We start from the raw sequence: 5,634 nt of genomic DNA on the forward strand, positions 1-5,634 counted from the left end.
CTCCTTTACTTATGTAAATCACTTCTTTGGTCTACATTGTATTGCATGTTACAGTTTTTATGCTTTTAAGTTGTGTCCCACAACATGCGCACAACCCTGTTACCATAGGGAATTTTGCCTGGCAGGGAAAGAGTTAAAAACATTTGCCTACTGGCACAAAGGAAGTTTAATTACAAGGACATTTTCTGCCCACATGGCAAGACCAAGGGTGAGTTCTCTAACAGTTTTTAAGGTTTTTTCCCCCAAATATGTTTGTCCAAGTTGTGTGCGTCACTCAGTGAACGCAACCCTGTTACTCATATTGTAAGACTAACATTGAGTAGAGTCAAAATTTACTTTATATATTTATATAACCATTGTTGTCCTTGATCTTGTACACTTGCTTAATTTTACAGTTAGCATCTGTTCCTGGGGTAAACCACAACTTAGATTTGCAACCCTGTTCCTCGCAACCCTGTTACTGTTGTATTTTTACTACATTGATGAATCACATTTCTACTTGTTGTGTCTTCATGGAAGTTGTATTTTCATGGAAGTATTTCAGTAATCCTGTGTAATGGGCTTATATTCATGGCATGGGTTTTACAGATTTTCATTCAACCTCTGCAACCCTGTTACTCAACCTCAACTTTCTGTAACATTTTTATCTAAAATAATGTTGTAAAATCTCCTTTTTCTGCAAATGTCACTGCCCTTTAAATTGTTTGAAACATTCATTCTATGTACAGTTCAACAAATAAAAATAAAACTTAAACTTAAACTTAAAACTTTAATAAAAATAGAACCACAACACATGCAAATTTAAGATTTCAGTCAAGAAAGACTTTGAAAGTCAATAAAATGTAAGGAAACCAGTAATTACCCGAAATCAAATTGATAATTCAATTGTAAATGTCTTTCTTTACATGCTGGCAAAAGATTTGAAAAAAATATATTTTAACATATAGTTTTTACAGGATTTTAAGTATTGGTAACAGGGTTGCACCAAATATATTGCATACCAACTTAAGCAACTAATAAAAAAAATGATTCGATACCTGAGCTTGATGAATCAAACTTTTTGATAGTATATTAGGCCTACCTGTAGTTAATAAATATATGACAAAAAATGATCAAATTGAAGATCAAATTTTCAGAAGTGACCACCCCTCAACTGTACCAAAATCCTGGAATGTCGTATCAAAATCAGTGATTTGGCCAAGTAGTTGCTCCCATTATTGAGGCGAAGCAGACTGACTGTTTATCTATATTTTTTGCCAAATGCAGTGGAGGCTCTCAGCATAGGCCTATTGCACATCATAATAGCCTACCTCGATGCAACTTAATCTTGACAAGATCTTGACAAGAACTGAAGATTGCAGCAGTTGTTTTGAGTCCAGAGGGTCCCGTATTGCAAACGAGGTGTAGCATATTGGATGTGTGGTTGTGCACCTTTAACGCACAGCAGCAGTCTGCTGGTGCGTTGCCGCGTCAGGTGACGTTTACGCACCAATTGCCAGTGCAGAAATCTCTTTAAAAAGAGAGCACAGGCTATTGCAGAGTGGATGGCGTGTTTGTGGCAGGTTTGCCTGGTATTATGTGTCTTCTTGGGAGCCCGAGCTTCACTGAAAATATGCTGTTCATGTGAAGTATCGAGAGTGGTTTCTCGTGGCGCTAAGAGTTAAGACTGACGAAGTCTCCAGCTAATTGCTGGCTTGATCCACTCGCGTAGGGTGCCCTGGTATGTAGCCTTGTGTTGTCACCATGTTAGATTTTGGTCTATATTATATGCATGTGTAGGCCTTCGTTTCTTACTTGGTGTCTTAATAGGTGAAGGACTGAATGTTGTCGCGGTTATCCCCTGCCGCGGTTGGGAGTGTATGTGTGTCTCATCGGTCGGGGTAGGTAACACTCAATTCTCCATTTGATCTCTACCTCTGCCGTGCATTGTCTTAGTCATGTGTTCTGTCACTTTCTATGTGTGCAGGTGTTGGCCCCCTCTTCGTCGATGTAGCTGTTAGACGCGGCGGGCTGCTGTTTAGTGTTGGGTTAATTACATGTGCCGAGTGCTGGTGTGTGCGTAACGTGTGGAAGTGGCTGCGTGAGTGCGTGTCTGGTGCTATTTGTATACTGATGGTGCTCTTGAATGAGTACATTACCTGTTCATTGTACTTTTGTTATCCGTTTTTGTTTGTTATTTTCTGATTATGTGTTTTACCACACTGATGCCAAGTCTCCTCCCATTGCCCAGATAACCTGGCTCCTCTAGCTTCCTGGTTGCAGTGTCGTAGTGCAAGGTGCCCTCTTGGTGCCGTAGTTTGAATTTGTTGCAGTCTCAACAGAGTGGGTTGATTTTGTGCTCCCCTAATTATAACTACTGTGTGCTGTGTATTTCGGGGGTGGTTACGGTGCTTTTGTATTTTATTAGAGGCTCACGGGGTATGGACATTCTGTGGTAATCTGGGATAACGCATCAGTGATTGTGGGAACCGGTTGTTTTATTAATTTGTTTGATTTCCTTGATCTGTGTATTCCATTCGTGTATACAACATCCGAAACATTGTTTGTTGCACTTGAACCCTTTTATACATCGGACATATTTATAAGAACGGAAAATAATAAAATAAGATGATTAACTGTTACCCTGCATTCTGTCTCTGCCTTTTAACGAACCTGTTGTGCTTTGGTTGCTATTCAATATTTCTGGGTGGCGAAATTCCCCCAGTGGCGTAGTCGTGCAATTCCATGCAAATATAATATAGTAATTCATTTCTGGGTTAATTGCCATCATGCGGTCCACCTTACTACACCTGACTTGTGTCGGCAGGAGAAGGACTTAACAGAGACAGATGTGTTGGGTTTCAGGTTTATTTGTACTGATTGTTTCCCGTCTTGTGGTGTGTGTACATGAGCTGGTGTGAATTGTGCCTTGTGTGAATGTGTGAGCGAAATTACTCGGCAGAAACTAAACAGCAGCCCGTCCCAGGAGCGACCCACTGGCCATAACGATCGTTTCCTGGAAGAGAGCAAAGCGTGGTGGCCCTTGCAGTCTCTAACATGGAGAACGATGCTGAGGAATGGTCGGAGTTGAAGCGCATGGCAGCACGGCAACAAGAACAACTAGACCTGCTTTCCCTATGGGTAGACTCGCTGCAGCAACCTCCACCAAGTCAGCGCGCTGGTCCAATCATCTGTTGGCGGTGCCAACGGCCCGGACATATGGCGCGGGACTGTGATGAGGAACGGGTACCAGCCCGTGCGCAGCGATCCCCGACAGCTCAGTCGGGGGTTAAAGGACGAACCTCTCCTCGTCGACCGGCTGCAGGCCTGTCGTCTGCGGGGCTGAGGAGCCCCAGCTCTGGCGGAGCGTTGCCGGATCCGAATGTCTCGCCGCCCGTGCCAAACCATCCAAGTTTATCACCATGTCATGTTCTCTTGCAATGTGTATATGTATGCGTGTGCGTATGCATGATGGTACTGTGTAATTTGATTGGTATGATTTCGTGTGTGTGTGTGTGTGTGGGTGGGTGTGTGTGTCTGTGCGCGTGTGCGTGCGTGTGTGCCAGTGTGTATGTGCGCCGGTGTTTGCGTGTGCGCGCGCGATTCGGTGTGATCCTGTGATTGGGAAGTTGGGTCTAACCCATTGATCACCAGAGGACCTCTGGTTGTGGTTCTGGTAGTGTGTCGTCGGGACGACGACAAAAATAGCCGGGGAATTGTAGCATGTTGGATATGTGGTTGTGCGCCTTTAACGCACCGCAGGTGTCTGCTGGTGCGTTAGCGCGTCAGGTGACGTTTACGCACCAATTGCCAGTGCAGAAATCTCTTTAAAAAGAGAGCACAGGCTATTGCAGAGTGGATGGCGTGTTTGTGGCAGGTTTGCCTGGTATTATGTGTCTTCTTGGGAGCCCGAGCTTCACTGAAAATATGCTGTTCATGTGAAGTATCGAGAGTGGTTTCTCGTGGCGCTAAGAGTTAAGACTGACGAAGTCTCCAGCTAATTGCTGGCTTGATCCACTCGCGTAGGGTGCCCTGGTATGTAGCCTTGTGTTGTCACCATGTCAGACTTTGGTCTATATTATATGCATGTGTAGACCTACGTTTCTTACTTGGTGTCTTAATAGGTGAAGGACTGAATGTTGTTGCGGTTTTCCCCTGCCGCGGTTGGGAGTGCATGTGTGTCTCATCGGTCGGGGTAGGTAACACTCAATTCTCCATTTGATCTCTACCTCTGCCGTGCATTGTCTTAGTCATGTGTTCTGTCACTTTCTATGTGTGCAGGTGTTGGCCCCCTCTTCGTCGATGTAGCTGTTAGACGCGGCGGGCTGCTGTTTAGTGTTGGGTTAATTACATGTGCCGAGTGCTGGTGTGTGCGTAACGTGTGGAAGTGGCTGCGTGAGTGCGTGTCTGGTGCTATTTTTATACTGATGGTGCTCTTGAATGAGTACATTACCTGTTCATTGTACTTTTGTTATCCGTTTTTGTTTGTTATTTTCTGATTATGTGTTTTACCACACTGATGCCAAGTCTCCTCCCATTGCCCAGATAACCTGGCTCCTCTAGCTTCCTGGTTGCAGTGTCGTAGTGCAAGGTGCCCTCTTGGTGCCGTAGTTTGAATTTGTTGCAGTCTCAACAGAGTGGGTTGATTTTGTGCTCCCCTAATTATAACTACTGTGTGCTGTGTATTTCGGGGGTGGTTACGGTGCTTTTGTATTTTATTAGAGGCTCACGGGGTATGGACATTCTGTGGTAATCTGGGATAACGCATCAGTGATTGTGGGAACCGGTTGTTTTATTAATTTGTTTGATTTCCTTGATCTGTGTATTCCATTCGTGTATACAACATCCGAAACATTGTTTGTTGCACTTGAACCCTTTTATACATCGGACATATTTATAAGAACGGAAAATAATAAAATAAGATAATTAACTGTTACCCTGCATTCTGTCTCTGCCTTTTAACGAACCTGTTGTGCTTTGGTTGCTATTCAATATTTCTGGGTGGCGAAATTCCCCCAGTGGCGTAGTCGTGCAATTCCATGCAAATATAATTAATTTCTGGGTTAATTGTCATCATTCGGTCCACCTTACTACAGAGGCATATTATATTATATTATATTAAGCACGTTTTCGAATTAACCTAAATTATATTTCGTAGGTGCACAAAGTAATTTAGCATAAAACCCTCAACATACAAACCCCAACTCCGGTGAAGTTGGGACGTTTGGTAAACAGTGAATAAAATCAAAATGCTATCATTTTCAAAACATTCAGTCTATTCATTAGATGGAGAATAGTGAAAAGACAACAGTTAAAACCGAGAAAAAATATTGTTTTGGGGGACATATGTACTCATTTCTAATTTGATAAATCCAACACGTCTCAAAAGAGTTGGGACGGGGACAATAAATGGCAGCAAATGTCGAGGAAGACTAAAAACAAAACAAAAGACAACACTTAACAGTTAAATACATTAACAGATGAGATGATTTTATATAAAAAAAACCAGTGTTAATTCCTATCTTGGACATGATTTCACCAGCTTAAATGGTGGGTGTATTCCTTGTCATGTTTTGCAATGTTTTCCTTTCTGTAGTGCTTACAGTGTGACAGGTCTTGACTAAAAGCCCACAATTTTATCACCTGCTGGTCCTT

At 42.9% G+C, this 5,634-nt stretch overlaps 1 long non-coding RNA gene across 1 annotated transcript; it reads left to right on the forward strand.

Moving 5' to 3' along the window:
• Positions 1-3,737: 3,737 nt before the first annotated feature.
• LOC134463417 (uncharacterized) lies at positions 3,738-4,916 on the forward strand. The gene is made up of 3 exons (XR_010037753.1): positions 3,738-4,014; positions 4,104-4,174; positions 4,261-4,916. It is a non-coding gene; the product is annotated as an uncharacterized LOC134463417 (long non-coding RNA).
• The last annotated feature ends 718 nt before the right edge of the window (positions 4,917-5,634 follow it).

The sequence above is a fragment of the Engraulis encrasicolus genome, chromosome 14 (assembly GCF_034702125.1).
Source record: "Engraulis encrasicolus isolate BLACKSEA-1 chromosome 14, IST_EnEncr_1.0, whole genome shotgun sequence".
Classification (NCBI taxonomy): Eukaryota; Metazoa; Chordata; class Actinopteri; order Clupeiformes; family Engraulidae; genus Engraulis; species Engraulis encrasicolus.